We start from the raw sequence: 23,641 nt of genomic DNA on the forward strand, positions 1-23,641 counted from the left end.
ACGATACCTGCATGGAAATGCCCTGTTGCTCCTGCATTTAGGTGCCTGAGTGCAGCAGTCAGAGCTGCTTTTAGGCTCACATAGCGACACAGAGCTCGTATAGCGACAGCATTCCCAGGGCAGTTCTGATTCCCTTGCATATATGCCTGCATCCCTCTGCTCCCAATTTAGCAGGTCATCTGCAGCCTGCTGCCTGGAGCAGGCAGGATACAGGAACACAGTCTGCCACTCAGTTCATCTCTCATTTGTCCAGCAAAGAACAAGAAAAGAAAATTTTTTTTTTCTGTTTAAACAGACAAAATTCACGAGAAATGCAGGATTAGGGAAATTCTGGATTTTTACAAAAATATTTTTGATGTCTGGCAAAATGAGAATGGTTGTGTTTGAGCAAATCTGAAGATTTAGAGAAAAGACTGACATTTTTAGCATCCTTTGCAATTCCACTTCCAATTTTGAAAAATGCTGACCACTTTAATCAAAATTTTAAAAAGCAAAGAATAATTATATATGAAACAATAGCTTTCCTGGATATTTCAAATCACTGTGGGAGATGACTTTTTAGTTTCAAGAGCTCTGAAAGAGACAAATTCCTTTGGCCTTGACAGCAGCAAGTGAATGTGACTCATGGCTGGGGAGCTGTAGCCAGAGCAGGATTTGTCCTTTAAGACAGCCAGCAGCTGTCCAGGGGTGCTTGGAGCTTCTTGGCTCAATAGCAGATCCATAACCAATGAATAATTATTTCTGCATTGGTATATAATGGCTATTGTAATATTTTCATTGTACTTTTCTCTTTAACCGTCAGCAATGCTGATAAATAAATGAAAACTTCTCTTCTGTTGGAGAAAGGATGGTGGTGTCCAGCGTCTCTGCATGTTTATATGCCCCTGCCCCTTCACCAGGTTCTTTCATGGTCGTTATTTCAGTGAGTTATCTCCTTGTGCCATTTGTCAGCAGGGAAGGCTGCAGGGTTTCCCTGCTGGGTGGGACCATGTGTGGGCTCCTGTGAACACCTTCCCCAGTATCCTTGGGGCACACATCTTATAAAATAGTACAGAAATAGTCAGCAGACAACTCTTATAATACATTGGTCTCTTTTCAGAAATACTCAAGATCTGTTTGAGAGGAAAAGATCCTCCTGTGAACCTCCTCCCTTCGTGAAAACTGCTCCTTTGAATGACTTCCTGAAACATCCACGTGGCTCCAGGGAAAGTTTCATAATTCTGAATTAGAGAGGCTTTGCTATGCAATCAAGACTTCAAACATTGTCATTTAGCAGCCTTCTGAAATAGAGTATTTCAGTGTCTTTTGCTCTTCTCACAATAGCAGTAATGTGAGGAAATCTCACAAGCACAGCTGGTCTAAATAGTGACATGTACGAAATAAAACAGACTACTTGGGCCTGGTACATACGTCCTGCTGCTCTAGATGATTTCTAAACACAGAACACAATGAGCATCAATTGACAACGCATAAACTGTTGAAAGGGGATGCTGGGCTATTTCTGTATCCTGGAAGTGTGCACTGTCTGAAGAAAATGAGAAGGAATAGTTTTCATTTTGAGCTTACATCTACCAAAAGGATTTAGACAGTTAACTACATTTAAAAATATCTTGAAGGCTGTATTTTCTTTCCTTTTCTGGAATACCTGCTAAGTAACAACTTAACCATGTGTTAAGGCCAACACACAGACAGCCCAAGCTCAGAAAGGCTCAGTGAATTCTTTAAGTGGGAGAAAAAGGAGACAATCTATGGGTGTGAATCTGGGGGAGGTTTCTCTCTCTGCTATTTTTTTACCCTCCATGGACCCCTTTCCTGTGCAATAGCTGTAGATGGCTGCAGAGTCTGCAGAGCCAGACTGTGTACGCTTCAGGCCCCGGACTTCTGCATGACCCATATGCATAACCCCAAGAAATTAGAACATTATATCCGGGGGATCAGCTCTGAGCCATTTCTGACAGGAGTTAATAAATGGCACAAGATCTGCTAAGGGACAGAGGGTAACAGGCTCATTTGTCAGCCTGTTCGAAGCAGTTGTCTTCTTTGTCTTCAGGATATATTTCAGCATCTCAAATATTTTGCAAGCTGCCAGCCCATGCAACTGTACTAAATTCTTGTAGACGCCACTGCGGTGGCTTCACTGTGGGTCAAGAGGCCACATTATGCTGCCACACTGTAAACCTGGCACTGGGGCACATGCTGAAGGGTTTTGTCCACATAAGCAAGAGTAACATTAGATATTCATTGATTTACTGAAATCACCAAATCTGCTGATACATTGGACACTATAGGTGAGAAATCAGCTATCTTTTTTAGAAACATAGAATCTATCAAGAAATAGAAGAGGCTGTGGAAGTTTCTGATAAGGGAGAAATCCGTGTTATAATGGCAAAGTCCTGATTAGAGGATCATCTGCATCCAGATACCAGGATCAGCAAAACCAAAGAGAATACTGGAACAGCATTTAATGACACTTTTCTATGTAAGGATTCAAAAAGACAGCACAGTGGAAAAATATGAATTTCCTTGAGATGTGCCAAGAAAATGCTGTGCATATTCCTGGTGTGACCGTGTACTGTGCCAAACATGTGATGTGGGTACGTGCCTTGGGCAGCGAGAGTCTTGTGGCACAAGCCAGGGCACCTTCAATGATCAAATTGTCAGGAAGGGATTTCTCCATTCAGAGTGAGAGTTCAGTGACTTTTTTCAATATTTTGCCTCTTGCCAGAATATTCCTGGCAGAAAACTTGTTTATTTGGATATTTGTATAAGGTAAATCATAACAAAGGAATCACAGATGCAGCTGAAACAGGCTGCTGCTCAGTCCTTGTTCAGCAGCTCATTTTCAGAAAACGCCACTGATTTACTGCCATTGACATCCAAAATCCTATGGATGAATCAGGTCTTTGCTTCTCAGGTACTTGAGTCTGATTTTTCTGGCTATGCTGAGTAACAGGAGGGTTATTATTTAAATGGAAACAGTAAGTACAATGTAAAGAAAAGAAAGAAAAAGAGAGGGAGCATCATGACTGCTGTGAGACCTTCAGCATTGGCAGCACGAAAGTTGTGTGGTCTTTCTGCAGAGTATTAGGCCAAGCAGTGCTGCTGGACCTCCAGCTTACTCTGTAGTGCTGTGTAACACCTTTGCGGGGTTAGAGAGGAGAAGGCAGCATTCTCACCTCCAGCCCAGGGTGGTCCCTGCTGTGCTGTAGGACTGATGCTGGCTGCTGGTGATACTCTGAGGAGGGACTGTGCAGGTTCTTGATACTGTGGCCTATGTCCATAGAACACAACAGTATCAGGCTACAATTTCCTTGAACATGACATCTACACCTACTGTCTGGCAGCATCAGGAGTGTGACACAGCAAAGACTGTAAAGAGCTCGTCTGTTTTGGTGCTGGTGCTATGAAGGGTGATGCTTCCCTATATTTCTAGTCCAAAACCCAACCTGCATTATGAGGAAGATCCACCCTAAACAGCACAGAGTGCTCTGGGCACAGAGTGCTGTTTAGCTTCCTTGTTTAGCTGCAGATGCATATTGTTTTGGGCATCAGATGCTTTGTTTACAATAGAAGCCGTGGTCATCACAGGGTGTCTTCTATGGAGTGAAGGAGGGACATGGCAGGAAAAGCTTCTCAGGCTGCACTGGGGGAAACTGGGTGGCAGTGCTTGGGTTATGTCACAGGTTTGTGCATGTATTGGATTTTGAGGACCAGTTGTCCAGCAGCAGTACAGGGGTGAAGGAGCTCCCCACTGAGTGGGAGCTGGCCCATGGGTTGTGCTCCCAGGATCATTGTGTCAGACAGGGGGAGAGACAGAAGTGATTTCTGCTCTCCGTCACCTCACTACCATGTGCAGGAGTTTCCCCTCCCATGTAATGATGGTGTTGAAACTGAAAGATAATGGTTCAAGGAACTTCTGGCATTTAGCATATGATAACTTAAAATCTTATCAGGATCAAAATGCTTCTGATACAAAAAGCCATTATGAAGTTGTTTTTAAGGCTTGACTTCCTTTTCCCGGCAGTGGATGCAGTCCAAGGTAAAGTCCAAACTGAGACTGCCACACTGAGGGACACTTTTTCCTAGTGCTGACACTGCTTTTCTAATGCATCTGGATGAAGCTTTGCTGTGGGGGTAGATGCTAACTCTGAAAGCTGCCAGTGCAGGGTGGGACACCTTTCCTGAGTGTTCCCCAACAGGCACCAGGATCCTTAGGATGCATGGCTATCAGGGGTGATGCCCCTGGGAAGGGAAAGAGAAAAAGCCTGTTTGTACCAGGATATGCTGTGCTGGAGCCCTGTACACACCCATGCTTGCTCTTCTCATCCATGCTCTACATAATCAACTCATGAATCTAAAACTGCTCTCCAAAACTCTTAATAACCAAAGATCCCTCTTAATTCAGTTGTTTGCTTCATGCTTTAGCTGTTGGAAAAGTTATATCTTTTTTCAGAACAGGAGGCAAAGTACTGTAGAGTAAGTTCCAAGTTCTCCCATTCAAGGAACCTGAAAAACACTGCTACAAAGTCCACAGGATGGGAGGTGTCCTGGCAGAGAGAAGGGAAGGAGAGGTGCCACATGTCGTGTCACACCCTTTGCCCCGAGCTGCACCACCGCCCTCAGGCTGAGCTGCCCCTCACTTTGCAAGTGCTAAAGGGTAAGTCCCACATAAACACTCGAAAGGAGATTAGGCCCCAGAAGGTGTGTCTGGCACCATCCTACCCTAAAAAACATAGAAGCCAAAACCCCCAGACTCCCCTGCTGGGCACATCCTTGACTCCTCCTGGTACCAGCAGCCTCTGAGCTGCTGAGCCTGTCTTGCTCCATGGCAAAGAGGTTCTGCTTTCTCATCACTGCCTCCAGCACCGAATAGTCCAAAAACTAAGCCAGAGGGGGCTTATTGGGTATGAGTCCTTGCCAGGTGCAAAGGCTGATGAACTCTGGCACCCACTGCTATTTGCAGATGCATAATTACATGTTCATAACAAATATGCCATCAGTTCAGGGCGGTCAGGAACGTGTTTCATCACAGGCACACTAGGGCACAGGTACAGGCTTGAGCTGCCTCCTTCTTCTTAAAATCTTTAATGATTTTTTTTCTTCACCTGGATAATCCTGGAGCTGCTGCCCATGAGTGGTTCTCACACCTCCCCTTCACAAAATGAGTGCACAAAGGCATTTGTGGAGAACAGAAAGTACTCAAGATTTTGACAACAGCTACAGCTGAGAAACATGTTTGATTCAACATCTTCTGGTTTTCCCTTTGTCTCACCTGAGGACCTCTGTAACTATTTGAATTTCCAATTAAAGATTTTTAAATGCATTTTTTCCATTACAAGTAACCTTAAGTGTAAGGGAGGTTAAATATAGAGATAGGAAACACAGGAATGTTCAGGTTGAACAAAATGCTTCTGATTGCTCAAGATTAAGTATTTTTTTCCTCCCTGCCTTGTTAACCCAGAAATGTTCTCTTTCTGGTTTGTTTTGACCTCTGAGCTGACAAATGCTCCCTCCTCTGTGCCTGCTCAAGGGTACAGTAAGTGCATCTTTAGAATGTTTCTTGTTTTTCCCCAGGCATTCTCATTTGCCTTGAGCTCTTTGAATTTGAAACCTTGATGTCTGCTTTCCAGCACATTTTCTCCCTTGCCAGCTGAGAAAAGGCATGTTCAGCACTGTGATGGTGGAGGCAGCTGCTCTGAGCCTCGTGGGCAAGTTGGGCTGTGGCAGAGCAAGCTGATGGAGCTGAGGAAACCTGCGGTCCTCCTGAATGCCAGCATTGAGGTTTGTTTTAGGAGAAAAGAAGGACACTTATACTTTCCCCTCGTGGATTCTTTTTGCTTGTAAAAGAGCCAATCTGACCTTAGCAGGTCTTCTTGTACACCTCACCTTGGGCAGAGCCAAGGCCATGGACCTGCATTACCCTTTATACCTTTCTTGTAAGTACTTGCATGGCAGGTGGGGTCACCATCCTCCCTTATCATGAGTTTTATATCACCTACTCATTTGTTAAGTCAGAGAACCTCTTCTGTCATCGTGACTGGGTGGGCAGAAGAGGAAGACACCCCATTCCCATCCTCCCACATGGAGGGTGAGCATGGGAGCAGCTCCAGCTCTCATCCCCAGTGAGTGGGTGGCTGCCTTAAAGCACCAATGGTGCCTAGTTGCATGGGTGTCCCTTGCCATATTGCAGATCAACTCTCACTCCTGAAAGCATCCTCACTTTGCAAGACGTCAGGATTCAGAGGATTTTGAGCTAGCAAAGCATTTTGGAGATACATTGCGACACATTAAGATTCCTTGTTTTGTGGTTGGCTTTCTGCACTTTGATGGATTCCTGACACCCGTTCACTTTAGGACGGGTGGTTATCACACACTTAAAGCCTCTCTTCAACTCATCAGGGACAGCCAAAAGTGGCAGTATAAAGATACAGACCAGCAGACTGATGTGTGGAAGTTTCAACATCTGCATTGCTTGTCTAATTCTTCTTCTCAATCCCTCATCATGGAGTATTGCCATCCCTGATCCTCCTGCCAATGCCTTCTAAGGGTACAGAAATGTCATGGAAGAGTTCTCATTGACAAAACCATAAACGTGGGCAGTTTTACAGGAAAGCTGGTGTATTATACATACAGCAGATAATTGTGCTGCTAGGAGAGAGATAGCACAGGCAATAAAAAGTAAACAGTGAGTGTTTGCCCAGCAGCTTGTGGACTCACAGCAGGCTGCTGGAGGAGGCAGGGCGCAGCTCAGATCCACTACTTCATGGTCAAGGCCAGAGAAGCAGTAAAGGAGATCCTGAGGAGGATCTGCTGACAGCTGGGACCCTGTTGGGTAGATCTGTGTTTGTGGTCCTTTACACACACCTGCAGCCTCTGGTCTCAACCATTCTGCTAAAACAGGCCGTGGACTGACCATGTGTGACTTCTCCCACTGCCTGTCTTCTTCCACACTGAGCGCTGTGTGAGGAAGAGGGAAGAGAAAGCTGATGCAGGTGCAAGCAGTAGTATGGACTGTCCCCAGCTGAATCATGATTTTCATACAGCAAGTGAGGAAGTACTATACTCTTGCATGAATAAATTAAGTTTTTAATAATAGCATTGAAAAATCAGTTTTGTACATGTGGGTGTGCAAGAGTGCTGAGAGGAGCAGCACCCCATGCAACAGGTGATTCCATAAGCCACCCTGGCTGGCCACACCACAGGCAGCTGCCTGCACCCAGGGTCAGCCTACCCAGCTGTTGTCCCAACAGCTGTGTCATCCTAATCCCCTGCCATGTGTTAGTGTTCCCCTGGCATGCCCAGAATTGCCAGCGATGACTGCAGCTCCTCTTGGCCAGAGCATCTGGGGAAGGGTGGCCTCCAAGAAGTCTTTATTTTCATGCTGATAGAGATCAAAATCTTTCTCTCCGGGGTTTCACAGCAGTTCCCACTGTGGAGGAGGGCTTGCTTGGGAACTGAGTGATCTGTCCCAGGGTGGAGGCAGTGGCCACACTAATAAAGCAGAGCTGCACACGAAGCCAAGGGCAAATCGCAGAGGGCAGTTTGGGACAGAGGCACTGTCAGCCCCTGGCAGATCTGTGTCCAGAAGGAAAAGCTGTCGTTAAAGGCCACCCAGATCACAGCATCCGTGTCACCCAGGGGCTTGTCTGCAGAACACATGAATTTGCGTTGCCACGACCTTTCACAGCCCATCACCCTCCTGTACCCCTTGGTGATGTCACTAGTGCCTCCATAATAATGGTTCAGAGAATCCGCATGTGTGGATCAGCACCCACTCTGTTAGATGGCACATGGCCAGGGGACATGATCATCATTATCCCAATTTATCTAGATACTCTGAATAAAGAGTGAAAGGTGGCAGGTAAAAACACAGTGGTGGATTCAAGGAGGTGGCACTGTTCAAGAAGAGTTCAAATTCTTAAAAATCGTGCAAAATATTGCAAGTCTTAACAAAAAATGTTGGGCTGTGCCAAGAAGAATATCCAACTCAGAGGTTGTAAAGATTAAGCAGCTGGGTGGCGTTAGGTAGGGTGGGATTTGATAAGGGAAGAATTAATAATTCTGTTTTGCTCACTTGGAGATTATTATCAAAATGAGAAGAAGGTGCCAGGGTCTCAAGTTGACATTTAAACCTGAGGAGCTGTGTATGCACCAGAAAGCTGCATGTATGTGGAAAAATATTCCTCCTAGCTGGGAATGTAAAACCATTACGGGCTTGTTTGAATTGCAGGGCAAAGATTTTATTTAGTGTGTGCTACACAGCACATCTTCCAGCTCCCAGGTCTGTGAGGCTGGTTCCCAGTGGGAAAGTTAGATTCTTTCTCCCAGTTGCAGGATGGGAAAATCAGAGTTTGGCTAGCAAAACAAAACAGAAAAAGGATAAGTTGTAGCTGGAGTGAAAATTAATAACTCGTTTTGCATCAACTTGAAGATTTTCACCACTTGCAGCCTTCTTTAAGTGTTTAACCTCACACTCAAAAAGACGTGTCAAGTGATTGTGCTTTAAAATATTGCACTTGAATCTGTGGTTAGTATTTGTATTCCCCAGGATCTGGGGTGATTTGCTGAGTTTGACCTGACTCCACACTTTTTGTCATTCACCTGGAGCAGCCTCTTCCTGAAGGACAGACCCCATGGAAGGCACCCATGCTGGAGCAGTTTTTGAAGAACTGCAGTCCATCAGGACTTCTCATAATGTGTGATTTTCAAGTCTTTGTGAAACAGCTCTTTCAAGATAATACTTCAGTAGTTGCATTAATACAGAAATTAAATCCACAGGGAGCACAGACCTTTACAATCACTTGTAAACAAGGTCAGGTTTTTTGAGCTGCCTTCATGGCTAGGTGGCCTGACAAAACCATCAGGCAATATTGATGTCATCACCATCAAAAAATAGTGTGTTTCAAAAGATAAAGCAAATATGAGCCACTTAGCAGCTATGTGGTACAGAAAGCTACTTCAGATTTTCTTCCAGTACCAATTTGATGGACCATAAGTGTATAATGATTGAAAAAAACTCTTTTCACAGATCAGGAGGGGATATTTAGTGGCTGAAAAATGGTTTTATGTGTTAATGCCCTTGGCAGCACTTCATTCTCAAATTTCTTATGACATACATGTGTGAACGCAAAAACAAAGTCAATTGTAAAATCGTTGGGGACAAAATCAAAACTAAAGCCAAATGTTGCTTGCCCTACTCCTAGAAAAAAGCCTTTTATTCATAGCTGTCAGAGCAGTTGATGTTGGTCTGGATGAAACATCAAAAATATGAAAAGTGAGGACAGATAATGCTAAAATAACAGCAACAACAACGAAAAAGCGGGAAGTGATCAAAACTCTCCCCACTGCCAAGTCAAAATAAGATGAGATCTCTGTGACAGATATATGTTACTTTGTCTATCAGAAGAGTGCCCTACTCTATCTGGGGTACTTGGTGCTGGCAGTTCTTAACCCTGTTTTGTCTCCATGGGGAGCACAGGAAGTGCTGAGGTCGGGAGAGCTGTAACGGCAGACACCACCCTGCAAAGCAGCTCCTGGGGATGCGAACTGGGCTTCACATGGCCACCTCTCCTGCAAGTGTGGCCCTTGGAAAAGTCTTGGACCATATACCCCTTGTCAAAAAGCTGCATTTCTAAAGAAATAGAGCTTTGGGCTCTTCTGCTGGAGTGGCTGCTGAGGCAGGGACCCAAAAGAGGGGTAGAGGCCCAGTCCTTAAACACTGAGGTGATAAAATGCCTGGGGCAGATGGTTTGGGGAATATCCTTGGCTTGGCATGGCTGAGAGCAGTGCCATTCTGAGAACCAGTTTGTCCTTTCTGTACAGGTCAGTACGGCCAGGGCCTGGTTATTTCAGGTATCCTCCACACATGGCAGTTGAGGGCCTCTCACTGCTCTCATCTGCCACCCTTGAAAAGACCATCAGTGCCTGCTGCAGAAGCAGAAGGACATGGAATGTCCCTGCTTGAGGACAACACAGCCTGTTTTCTAATTCTGCCTGTGTCCAGCCCACTAGAGAACCTTTTTTTTTTTTTTTTCTGCAAGAGTACTGTTTTCTTCTGTTTTTAAGCCATGTCACAGTTATGAATTCCCTTTGATCCAGCATGTCCCTATCAGCTCTAACAGAGGGAGAAAGAGGAGCTCCTGGGATGAATTCCTGTCTGCAGCTGATGCTGAGAAACACTTTTTATGAGCTGTTACTGTCCTTTTCCAGTAAATTTATTACTGGAAATAAACCTTTATTATAAAGCATATTGGTCAAAACCTGAGGACTGTTTTTGGGCTGGAATGTGAAATGCCAGGACAGTGTCCAGTTAAAAGTCCTGTGATGCAAATTATGTGAATGCAGAAGATGAAGTTTCTGCTCACCCATCACATTTGACACAAATGTCCTCCAGTGCCGTGAAAGCAAATATCCATGCAAAACACGTTTTTTTATGAATTCAGAAAAAATTTTCTGTCCAAATGAATTTTTAACTTATGCATCTTCTTCATTGCTGAGCCCTCTCCCCTCAGCCAGGATGCTGCTCTGGCCAAAGAGGATATTTTGGGACACAGAAGCTTTCTGTGAGCTCCTTTCACGGCCTGTCCCAAGGCTGCACACTCCTCAGAGGGGTTGAAGCAATGTCTGCAGGACTGGGCTTGCTTTCAGAGGTGGGGACTGCTTTTGGAGAAAGGTTTTATGTTTTCTACGGTCATTGTCATCATAGCAGAGATGTTGATTTGTCCTCGTCTCCTCCTGCCTAGGAGACATTAAACACTAGCTACAGACTACTGGCTGAAGTGAAGGCATATGGAAAAGACTCTCTGCACTACTGGAAATAAGGGTGGTAATGATTCCAGAATGCAGACCAGAGAGAAATTGAGCTGGGCTCTTGACACTTGAAGGCAAGTAATTTTACAACATGGAAATGCATTTTCTTGTTCTCTTTGAAAAAAATATTCCTTGTTTTTAAAATGAAGCTTGCAGGAGTTTTGATGCTGGTTAGTCATCAGAAGTGGGTATTTAGTGGGTTAACAGCTCACAGACCAATGCAAATGATTTCAGCAGCTGACAGTCACAGACTGCAGTGACCCAGCTATCTAATAACCTTGCCTAGAGTCAGGCACCAAGAGAAAAAGTAATTTTAACATGTCTAGATCAGCAAAAACCAGAACAGCAAGAGCTAAGCAAGGGGAATACAATGGTGGGGTCAGGAAGGCGAAAGCATTGCTGCCAGCTGGATGCAACACTCCACATACTGCTGCCTGGAGGACTGATCCATGCTCCTGTGCCGGGGGGATGGAGCTAAACACCACTTATGGGGCTGGAAATGAGGTTAACTCCATTGCACACACAGCTTGCAGCTGCTCCATGCACTGTAGTTGCACCCTCTGTGCTGCCTGGGATCCTGCACAGATGCATGGGAGAGGAGAGAAATTCCAGTGTGACCAGCACTAAAACTTGCTTTCCTGCAACGAACAGGAATGACAATAGCAGGAGAAAAGGCTGGAAGTGCCTTGGAGAAGGTAGCTAGTCTGTCCCATATCCTGCAGCAGGATGATGTGAACCTGAACCACCCTAGACTGCTTTTTGTTTGCCCTGTCTCTGTAGTTCCTTATGTTCTTCTTGTATATCACAAGGAGTTCCTTTGCTTTCTGCCTCATCCCACACACAATTACCACAAAAGTCACATTATTTTCAGGCAGTTCTCTCTTTCCTGCTGTGTCCTTGGCAATAAAGTTTAGGGAATGCAAAGCATGGATATGTAAGTGTGGGCTGGTGCACCAGCACCAGTCCATGCACTCACCTATCCTGAGGAGGCTGGTGTGCACCAGAGCCTCCTGGTTTTGATGAGCAGGATCATCCCTGCCCCAGCAGCACTCAGCTACCTGGAGATGCAACTCAGGGCAAAGCAGCTTCCTTGGATCTGCTCAGATCAAGGCACCTGGCCTGATCCCTGCTCTGCAGAGACCAGGAGAAGGAAACAAAGCCTTGCAGTTGCTGGACCTGTTAAAGAAACTGCTCCACTGAGTTTGTTCCGGCCACTGCATTGGGTTTCATGTGTCCTGGGCCCAAGTGGAGCTACGCAGGGTGTTTGATTTGGCAGGTGTTGTGCAGCCTGGCCTCAGAGCTGGGAACAGCCACAGCCTGGGCTGTGAGACTACAAAGCAACTTCTGTGCTAGGCAGGGTGCAAGGGAGTGAGTGTGTCACAGCTACACCTCCACACAGAGTCCTGCTCCTGTTACATACAGCACAGCTCCTGCAGAAACACACACGTGGCTGGAGAGAGAGCATTGCTTTTAAGGATAGCTTTTTTGTTTCCCTGGGTAAATATCCTTATCCAAAATCAGCATAAGAGAATTCTGTGAGTCTTATCTTGTTCTGCAATTTTCCTGCCTTACACAGTCACTAATAGTTCCCTATTTATTAGCCCTGGCACATGTCCACACCATCTCCCAAGCCCTGGGCTTGCAGGAATGTAGACAGCCCTGCTTCACTTCCACTCACCATAGATTTTGGAAGCTGTGGGATGACTGAGTTTTGCAGGAGCTGAAGGAACTTTGTGCCAGCATGAGTACAAGGGAGGAGCAGGCAAAAGTTAGAGTGGCAAAAAAAAAAAGAAAAATCAAGGAGAAAGTCCAGAGAAAATGAGAACTAAATATTCAGAAATATGTTACAGACTAGAAGGACTAAAAAGTCCAAATTAGTTAGAATCATAGTATAATTTAGGTTGTAAAAGACTTTTAAGATCATCAGGTCCAGCCATTAACCCAGCACTGCCAAGACCACAACTAAACCATGTCCCTCAGTGCCACATCTACAAGACTTAAATCTGTCCAGGGATAGTGACTCAACCACTTCCCTGAGCAGCCTGTTCCAGTGCTTGACAACTATTTTGGTGAAGATAGGAGCAAATTAGTAAGTATTAGAAACATAAGAAAAAGTGTCCTTGAGCAGCAAGAGCACTTCCTCAGTTATCAAGCACAGCCTCCAGCTCTCAGCCTGCAGCGGATGAATATAATTCATTAGCTGACATGCAGGCTCTGTGTACCTCATTTTAACTTGAGTTGAGCCAAAGGAAGGCAGAGTGGAGAGAAAAATGAAAGCAGGGCCATTGCTGCAAGCCTGACCAGCATGAAGGTTAGCACTGTGCACTCAAGACTCCTCCTTGGAGGCCCTGTAGACGTCCCTGTTCATCCCATCCCAAGCTGTTGATACCATGCAGAATTGCCTGCATAAGCAGCTATTTTGCTTCCTGCCTCCAGTCTTGTCCCAATGCAAAACCAACTGCATGAAGTATTGACCCACTCCTATCTTGCCAAACCACCAGGCTTTTCCCCCTTCGAACCCCTCCTGAAAACTTCAGTCCAGGGTAATGTTGTCCAGCTCTGAGCACATTGCCAGGATTTAATAATAAGAACCTGCATGCAGAACATCAGGCTCTGGTAATAATCAGGTTACTGCACACCAGTGTCACCCAAGATAAAAAATGAACAGCTATCAGCTACATGACAGAGACTGTATTTTCTACAGTCTGCTTGGTTCTTCTGCCCCAAACTACCTGTGTCTGACCTTCTGCATCTCATGTTCTCTGAAAACATGATTTTCTTTGTAAGCAGTTGCTTATACCTTAGCTAGGAGAAAGGAAACGTAGATTCAGTAGCTTTTCAGCATCTGGTCTTGATGGGTTGATAAATCAAGTAAAGAGAAGAGACAAAAGCACTTTTTCATTGTCATGCTTTTTTTGATCCAGAATGGTGAAGGAGGGAAGTTCACCCTGTTGATATGAACTGGAAATAAAATCTCACCCGGTGTCCTGTGTGCTTCGAAGGTCAGTGAGGCCTCTATAAGCTCAACCCATAAAAAACCTGTAGTTAAGGGCTGTGCAAAGGCATCATATGTGTAACTCTGGCTTGCCACTGATGAGTTGGAACTGAAGAGCTCTCCTAATGCTGCATGGGTGATCCCTGAAAAACTCTCCTTGACAAGAAAGAACACAATTTTAAACAAATAAAACATACACTGCAGGATAGACACAATATGAGACCCTGGGGAACCCCTTCACCAAAGTGAGAGCAGATTAAATAGGAGGCACTGGTGGTTTCACAACACAGTCTAGAGTCCCATGAGGTGATGTGTTATCTGGCAGCCAGGACAGTGAGAGGGAAGGCAGCCTGCCCACAGCCTGGCATGCTGTTAACTTTGGTGGGTAATCTGCACTCATGGTGGGGAGTCTCAGAGACTTCTGTAGACTTTGAATATGGATTCCCTGGACTGGACAAACTTGATGGATAAACTTACTGATATTTATTTCCCAAAAGTTGTTTTTAAGTAAAGAAGAGCCCAGAATTATTTGAGTAAATGTTTCTAGTGGGAGGTAAATTCAATTTTCAGTAGTTCAAAATATAATGCAGATTTCCATCTGCTTTCTTGCAATGGGAAAAAATAGTTCCAGATTATTAATCTGTTCACAGTACCACTCAGTTGTTCTCTTTGATTGATGACAAGTGTTTTTGACATAATATCCTAGTTCTAAGATTCTGTTAATGTTGTGGGTAAGTATTTGCAGAAAACAAAAGTCTAATTGAGAACAGATGCCTTAATTCTAATGAAAGAATTTCATACCAACTCCTTAAAGGCCTCTTCTGAACCCATATGAACTCCTACGGTGTGTTTTGCGGTTTCTCTCTCTCCTTGCCATACTATGCATCAGAGACGCAAGTTTTTAATTGCCCTGTCATGCTTCCTTTCCTTCTTCCTGATTGTCACCACCCCTCACTTACGGTCTGTGATGATTTTTATCTTAGGGCAGCTATCTTAGCCATGGGATATCAGCATTGTTCAATAACCCAGCTTTAACTTTTATACAATGGAAAAGAAGTACGGGAGAAGCATCGCTAAGCTGCCGGATAAGAAGCTTACATTTTAACAGAGATGGTAAAAATTCATTTGACTTCTCTAGGCATGGAGTCACACTAACATTAACCTGGCATTGGCAAAGTCTGTTAAGGGCCCATCCAGCTTCTGCTGGAATCAGTAGCAAAATCGTACTGGATGCAGGGCCAACCCTCCATCTGCCTGGTGATTATTATGGCAATAAACTGCATTTATAGAAATCCATATCCTTACAAATTTAAAAAATCCAACAGGCAGTCTCCTTCCATTGTGGCTCTATAGCCAGGTGTGCTGGTTTGGGCAAATTTGGAACTATATCCTCTGAGAGAAGGCAGGTTACAACCACCCCTCTCCCCACCAGGTTCAGGAAAAAAAGAATTTTCCTTGAAGGAAAGTGAAAGAGATAAAACCTATTTATTTAACAAACACACAGGAAAAGAATAATAATGCTAAATGATAAAACCTCTCGCTCTGCTGAGAGAAACCTGGGAAAATTTTGGAGTCCTTCTGCAGATCTTTCTCCCCCTCCTTGGAGCTGGGACAGGGTGGTGGGCCCACCTCCAGGGCCAAGGCCTTGGTGAAAAGTCCTCCCAATGTATTCTGATGTTGAAACTGTCCAGCAGAGAAGAAGGGAAAAATCGGATTCCCAGGAAAACAAAGTTCAACTCTCTGGAGGAGAAGGAGCTGAAAAACTGGCTGAAAGCTGGCTGGAAAGAAAGCAAGCTGGGTGCTTCCCTCCACTCTCGCTCTCCTGCCGCAGCTGAATGCAGAGACCCAGTGTCCTTGAAACATGAAAACAAACTGCAAAACTGCTTTGAAAAAGTACACTTTTCTCTCCCACCTCTCAGGCTCAGTTTAAAGGCATAGAAATTTCTGGGCATAGAACAGCAATATGGGATACAACATCATAAAGTCACCCCAAGACACCAGGGCATTTTCTAACACCTGTTAAATTCACTGTACTCTGCTGAGGAAGAGAATTAATTAAGGACTATTTAAACAAGTCTTCAAAAAGTATGGCCCATTTCCTTCCTCCTAAGGAAGCACACAGGAGTGTGCTAGTAGTTAGTGAAGTCAAAATCCTCTGTTTGCATATTTTCTACAAGAATATTTCACTATAACTTCATTTAAAAGTCATACGAAATAACCTCAGTCATGTTGTAAGTCAGGTTGGAAATACCTGTCCCCTCTCTGGCCCTAAGCCCTCTATTCTCATGGGACTGTATGGAAAGTCCCTCTGTACAAACAGTACTCTTTGTCATTTTCTAAACAGTAATCTTTCTGAAAGGGCTTTAAAAATGTCCCAAATATAATTTCAGGAATTGGCTAACACTCATATACCAGATTTACTCTGTGCTTTGGTCTCTGTTTATAATCTCCATTGGACCTTTTATAAGAGGACTGGCTTTCCCCTGTGACCTTTGCCAAAATTTCACCTTTCCTTTCCTGGTTACATCACCTGTGGATGCAATGAAATAAGAATCCAACTGCCTGCTGTCAGGTGATCTTGAAAAAGTCTGCCCACTCTTTCACAAAGCAGTAATTGCTGAGCTTCCCTGAGAAAGGGAAACCAGTATCTGTGTGTGCTGGTTTGAGACAAATTTGGAGGAAAATATCCTCTGATAGAAGGCAGGCTACAACCACCCCTCCTCCACCAAGTTCAGAAAAAAAAATTTTCCTTGGAGGAAAGTGAAAGAGATAAAAAACCTATTTATTTAACAAACACACAGGAAAAGAATAATAATGCTAAATAATAAAACCTCTCGCTGTGGAGATAAACCTAGGACGATTAAAAGTCCTTCTGTAGGTGTGGTCTCTCTCCTCCTCCTCGGAGCTGGGCCCGTGTGGGCCCACCTCTGGCACCTCGGTGGAAAATTCTCCCAGTGTGTTCTGATGTTTTTGAAACAGTCCGGAAGAGAAGAAGGGAAAAGATGAAGTCCCAGGAAAACAAAGTTCAACTCTCCATCTCCCTCCGGAGAAAAGGAGCTGAAAGCTGGGAAAAGCCGGAAGGTGTTTTTTCTGCTCTTCTTGCCACAGCAGCAGAACACAGAGGAGTGTGTATTTGTGTCCTTGAACAACTGCTTTGAAAAGTTTGCTCAGTTTTTTTCTCTCCCTCCTCTCAGGCTCAGTTTAAAGGCACAGAAAGGCACAAAATTCAATTCTGGGCATAGAGTGGTGATAGGGGATACACATCATAAAGTCACCCCAAGACATTGTGTTAGAGTGTTTTTAACAATAATCACTCAAGAACATGCAGTTGTGTTTTTGCAAAGAAGATGTTCACTAGTTATGTGTAAGTGAAACTCCACATTTTGACATCTTATTCAGAATATGGTAATTATATTGAGTACATAATAAAAATCTTAAACTGAGTTTGATGACTATATCACAGGGTATTAAGCAGTTGTAGCTGAATGAATTGATGTGTCTACTATAGCTCAACATTCTTTGTGTAAGAAGACAAGGGGAAATCCTAATAAAGAGGCAACTGGTAAGTGCTCAATATGTTTAATACTTTGCTGCCTCATTTGGAGAACAAAGAGTTGCCTGTTTCATACTACTGGTTTGGACAAAAGCAGGGCATGGAAACATGTAATCTGCATTTTCTGAGTAGTCAAGATTTACAAAGATGATTTAATGTCTCCCGTTCTTTTATGTTGGCATGCTAGCAGAAGTGGACAAGAAGTAATCCAAAGTATAATTTTTCTTTTGCTAAAATACAGAGTCAGAAACATTCCCAGCTCTCTTGTGTTTGTAATGTAGTGTGAAGCATTGGTCTAATCTAAACACAGGACTACCACCACAGAGTGTAAAATTGAACTAATTTTTAAAATCAGTCTAAAATTACCACTCCTATCTCCAAGAGCCAGCCTAACAAACTGATGAATATGTAAGAGCTTCTGATATCCAACAAGAAATCCAACTGTATAGAAAGAATAAAAGGATGATGGGAAGAGAGTCTGATTCTCTCAGGAAACTGCTCCTAATGTGATGAGGAAACTCCCACTGTGAGCCATGTCACTTCCATCATGTGGGACAACTTTATGAGACTGTGTCATTTGGTACCTTTGGAAATACACTGCAAAATGAATTTTCCTGGCAGTTTTGACAACAAAATGCATTTTACTTTATGTTATAATTATCAGACCGACAGCCTTTCTGTAAATAATTAATATAAAAATTCATAACATAGGACTATGCAATTCAGATGCAGAAATGTGCACCGCTAACATTGCCAACACAGAGAACTACGTACTAATTGCAATGGATTTCACTGGGCAGTTCTAGTTAAATATGCCCCACATTTATTTAAGTTTGAAAGAGAAGAGAAAGAATGATCTAATGTTGGTGTGTGCCTTATCTATTAATAGTCTGTTAAGTAACCGTCACCTTTTGGCAAGTTTAATTTTTCTGACAGTGGTGGAAAATAGTTAAACGGCAAATATGAGATGTGCTTTTACATTATACCAGAGTTAGCACCTTCCACTAGTGCTCCCGGTTGTTGTATGAATTTATTACTTTGTGCTGTTCTCATCTCCAGGCATGGGAATGTCTCATCTTTCTGGCCTGGAAAGGGTTTTTTGTGCCTGAATGCGTATTTGCTTTTCTCCTAAAACTAGACGAAGACATTATTATCCGAACCCATGTTTTTTCCTCGTCCTGGTGGACGTGCCAGCATTGGCCAAGAGTGTGAAGTTTCCCATTCGGGGAAACAACTTCTGCCTTTTCCGGCCAAGGTCTGACGTGCAGCTCTGGCCCCATCTCCATCTCTCTGTTCACCTCCTTCTTCCCACAGCAGGTGTTTGCTTTTTCTTTCTCCATTCAAGGCCTATTTTGGATTGAGTTCTGCTCTCCACCAAGCAAAAAGCATCCCTAAGGCCTTTGATTTCCTGAACCCTTGTAGCAATTTTCGGTGTGAATATCTGTGTAGCAAATGTAGAAATTAGGACAGTTATGAGGTCACCTATCCCAAATTGGACAGCTAGAAGCTGTGTGGGGAAAGGCCATGGCAATGCTCTCTGTCCAGAACAGAATGACAGGGTGCAAGGGATAGGCTCCTGCACTCTACTCACTCCCTGTGGGAGCCAGGCCCTGAGCCAGCGCCTGGCTCCACTCTGTGGGGAGTTCCTCGACCAATGTGCCCACCAGCGCCAGCTTTCCTTGGACATCCTCAGCATCACTCCGCAGTGTTGTTCCTGGGGAGACAAGCGGAATTTGCAAGGGAAGCCCAGAGCTCCTCTGTCTGCGTGGCAGGGCTGAGGCAGCCAGGGCTGCCTCTGCATGGGAGACAGGACACAGTCTTGCACGGAAGGAGGGACGCGAGCACAGAAGGAAGGGATGTAGAGAAGAAAGGATGCCTGCTTGGAGGAGAGTTGCACACAGAAGAATGAGGGATGCTTGCCGAGCAGGAGTGAGGCATGCGCGGGACTGGGGATACACGCAGGGCATGGGGATGAATACATGCAGGACAAGAGGGATGCAGGCAGAGAACAGCGGGGAAGACAGCACGGCAGGGCAGCCCGACGGCGGCAGGGACGAGGACGGGGCGTGCCCTGGCTGGAGCCTCAGCTCTGCCCTGCCCTGAGTGACTCCGCGGCCGCCCATTCGCAGCGCGGAGCACCGTGATGTGCGGGCGGGCGACCCAATGGGGCCGGGCTGGCGGGGCCGGGGCGCGCCGAGCGCGGGCAGCGGGCGGGGCTGGCGTGGCGGGACTGCTCGGAACGGTGCGGACGGTGAGTGCTCCCGGGGTTCCTTCAGCGCGGCTCCAACTCGGGGAAAGTTGCAGGCGCTCGCCCCGCCGCTGGACGTGCGCCAGAGCATCCCGGGCGCGGCGGCGGCGGCGGCGGCGGCAGCGGGGGAGGCGCCGACCAGCCCCGGCGGCTCCGCGGGGCCCGGCCCGGCCCTCGCTGCCACCCGGCTCCGCTGCCGACCAGGCGTGTCTCCGGGGGATGCTGGGGCAGTGGGGCGGCGGGGCGGGCGCAGAGCCCGGCGCGCGTGGGTGCCCGGCAGGACGCGGGGGACTTGTCCGTCGGGCGCGCTCCTGCCGCCGCTCCTAGCTCCCCGCGGCGATGAAAAGGCACTTCTCCGATTCATCCCCCTGGAAAACTTCACCCCCGGGCTGAGCCGGGGCGGGCCTGGCGCAGGGGATGCGCTGCGCGCGGCCGCCGCCGGAGCTCGGCGCTGGGATGGAGCCCCGGCGGCGGCAGACTTGGGGCTTTGTGCGAGTTGGTAGAAGCAGAACCCGGCCGAGGGGCGGGGAAGTGCTTCTTCCCGCTGTGGGTTCCCGCAGAGCGGCACTGAAAAGGGGTTCGGTTTGCATTTCACTTTTATCTTTTGTGCAGGATAGTATTCCCAAGGCAGAGAGTGTGAGGAAATGGGAGCGACTTCTCATCTAATTGAAGCGGGGTGAAATGAAGTCGTGTGACAGCTGTGTGGGTTTATTTTTATACATCTCTAATTTGGACCGGGAGAGGAAGTGTCACCCTACTCTCCTTAACAATGGCTTCTTGTTGGGAGCCTGGGAAGGGAAAGAGAAGAGCAGGCAATTTTTCAGGATTTAAACCTTCAGACTTTTCCTTTGCTGGGGCACCCCGATGCTGGCTGGAAGTATTCTAATGGATAACATCAAGTCCCAGTGCTCACAGAGGTAACAACTCTGCAGGCATGACTGTGCTCCAGTTGTAAGTTTTTATCTAAGTAGAAATAGTGGTGAAATATGTGGATGGGAACTGACCTCCAGTTAATGGTTTCTTGGGACAGGCTGCATGTGCCTGCTCTGTAAGAGCATCTGTACCTTCAAGCAGGGCATCACTTGGACTTACTGATTTCTTTTCAGGAGAGCTGCTGGTATAGATCTGAACAAATGCCATTGAATCAGCCTTTGAGGTTGTTATTGCTGTTACACAATTTCAGTGGAATGTGAGAGCTGGGTTTCCTGGTTTTGATAAATCTGTAGAAGCGACTATAAAAGATAATAGGTATCTCAAGTAAATTGCTTTTGCATGAGAACTTGGAGCCATTGTTCAACCAGTAACACTTGTGACTTCTCCAGTGAGGCTGGTAACCTGAGAAGCAAAACTCCTTAATGCTGGGAGACTTGCTCAAAGTAACTTTAAAGACAACAGCTGGAACCTGGATATAAAGAGGGAATCGTAACCGAGATCAGTATGTGCTAGTGCTGTGCATAGTGATGTATAGAAATTCAAGCTGTTTCGAAAAGAAACCCTGTGCAAAGGGGAGCTGCTGGTGGTTTGCAAGTGGAGAGCAGTGATTCAGGGGGATTACTGGACACGAGGCAAGTCCCCTGGGTGCAATATTCTGCAGCTGATTTTTGTCCTGGGGGTGTTTGATGGCCTTATGTGGGGTGTATGCATGCAGAGACTTTAAATTCCAGATCTCTTTGTTTGCATCTAAATAATTCTTAAAAAAAAGTAAGAAAATAATTTGTTAAGGGAAACCTTTTCCAAACACTGCTGTTATCACACCCTGTTTATCTTGCCAATGGTTTAACAATTTGAGGATGTTGTTTGGTTGTAACCAAGCTCCTCTGAAGGAATTTTTTGCTTGTGAAAGATGAATTGCTCATTCTTTGTCTGAGTTAAGAGATGTGATTATTAAACTCAGTCATTCAGTGCTAGATATAAAGAATTGTGTTTAATCAGGGTCTTTGTTCTCTTATGAATTTTAATCTGATGAAGTTTCCCCTTCCATAAAATATGCAAACATCTCCCTAGATTAAGAATGCCCCAAACTCCAGAAACCTATTTACCATTCTTGGCTAGATGAGCTTTACAGCAGACAGGGCTCTGGGACTGATGACTTCGTTAGATATTTGGATAAATGCAGAGGAAGCCCTTCCCCTGGGGCTTCCTTACTGACTTCTCTGCTCCGGGTTTCAGGTGTTGTGAGATTCAGCTGGTGAATGAAGGAATTGCAGCCTTGTTAAATGAATTTGTCCTTAATCCACTCATGCGGGGTCTTCTAGTAACTCTTTCCTGTGTTAACTTGGCTTTCTAGTGCAGTGACTTAAATGGCTTTAGAGAAGCGGAAATACAGCAGTTCTGACTTGAGGGAAGCAAAGGAGAGTGCTTGCTGCTCAGTGATTGATTGGAAGGGATGTTACGGACAGTTAATTCAGTAGTTGTGCTTAAGCAGCTGCTGGTGATCAGAGTGATCTGTGTGCCTTGTGAACGGCTTTATCTGCACTTTTTGTGTAGTTAAACTGCAAGTGCTCCACTTGGAGCTTCAGTATAGTAGTTGCATTTATGACAACGTACAACATAGTGCATGGGAGAAGATAAATACTTCTCTTTTACATGATTGGCAGTAAGTTTAGGGAGGGTGTGCCCCTGATAGATACTGTAATGCACTTCCTTATCTAAGTAGATGATGTGATCAGTGGCTCATTTCACACCTGAAATTGTCTTGCTGCTGATATTTTAGGAGGTAATTTATTTGGTGATGTGTCCCAGCACACAGATAATGTTCTTGGTGATCCATTTTACACAGCATTGAATAATAGGTGGCGAAACACAAAGGGGCTGTGTTTTCAGCAGAGCCAAAGAGCAGTAAGTTCTGCTTTATATCAGTATGAGCTATTTCTTGTTTGTGGTTGGGATTTGTTTTTTAAGTTACAATATTTTGCATCTCTTTGCTTCATAAAATGCTGACAGATGTGGATTGGAATTCTCTGGGGACATTTGTCCCTCTTTAGAAACAGACCTGTTAGCTTGATTTTCTTGCATGTGAATTGCCTGTGGCAGAGGAGGTGATGGAAAAGCAGCATCAAGCCTGCTTGCATTATTTCAGCACAGATTTTGTACAGATCCATCAGTGCTACAAAGCACAGTCCCGGCTCTCTAATAGTGTTCACAAGGGCAGCTCTTGACCTGCCATGTTCGGAGGCAGTTTAACCCTGTGCAGGTATATGGTGGTGATTCCGATCACAAAGAGAGTGGAAAGCAAAGGTGGGGAAGGAAGGACGGAGATGGCAGCTGCTACAGTGTTGCTGTGCAGTTTGCAGAGGGTTGGACAGGTGAAATTGATGCAGCTGCTACTTGGTTTTTATCTGTGTACCACCAAGTAGCACTAAGCAGCAAAAGAAACATCGTTTAAGTTGATGTTTTGTTCAGGCTTTGAATATTACTCTGCCTCCAGATATATTAGAGCAGTAATTCAGCATAAAAAAAGCAGATTCTCATCTCTCCAGGCCAGATGTTTAAACATGTGACTGACAAGCTATCAACCTGCCTGGTGCAATAACAGATATTAATTGTTAGCTTTCTTTTAAGTTTCTTGTCAAATTTGGAATAGCCACAACATGAGATGTTAATATTTATCAACCAGTTACTGGCCTTTGCACGCTCAGCACTTTTTGAAGTAAGTACTAGTGTGCATTTAGTAATCTGTGTATCTTTTTGGACATTGACGTCATGAAAGTTATTAGAGTTGCTAATTATATCGAAAAAGCCAAATGTGAATCCAGAAACTCCTGCCAGCAGATGTGTGAAAGGTGGATACTGAATTTTAAAAGTTTACCAAATAGCCTTAATGCATATGCAAAGCAAAACATTCCTGAATATCTTTTCTTTTCAAGCATGTTGCAAAACTGAGACCAACTCTTTTAAAGAGGGTGATGCAAAGTTGAATTAAACCAGTATTTGTTGGGTTACTGTAACAAATGTCACAACATCACCTATCCCTGGTCCCGAAGCCCCTTGATAGGCATCTGTTGACATCTTTGCACATACATTCCTGTTAGGAATT

At 45.0% G+C, this 23,641-nt stretch overlaps 1 protein-coding gene across 2 annotated transcripts in view; it reads left to right on the top strand.

Moving 5' to 3' along the window:
• The first annotated feature begins 19,528 nt into the window (after nucleotides 1-19,528).
• PLS3 (plastin 3) overlaps nucleotides 19,529-23,641 on the top strand; it is a 50,472-nt gene continuing 46,359 nt past the window's right edge. The window contains exon 1 of one of the 2 annotated variants that reach the window (XM_032124369.1): nucleotides 19,529-19,608. The gene's annotated coding sequence lies outside the window, so the exon portion shown is untranslated. Of the gene's footprint in view, nucleotides 19,609-20,269; nucleotides 20,523-23,641 lie in introns of those variants that run through there. The other variant, XM_032124372.1, reaches the window with a different exon arrangement.

The sequence above is a fragment of the Corvus moneduloides genome, chromosome 14 (genome assembly GCF_009650955.1).
Source record: "Corvus moneduloides isolate bCorMon1 chromosome 14, bCorMon1.pri, whole genome shotgun sequence".
In the NCBI taxonomy this organism is placed as follows: domain Eukaryota; kingdom Metazoa; phylum Chordata; class Aves; order Passeriformes; family Corvidae; genus Corvus; species Corvus moneduloides.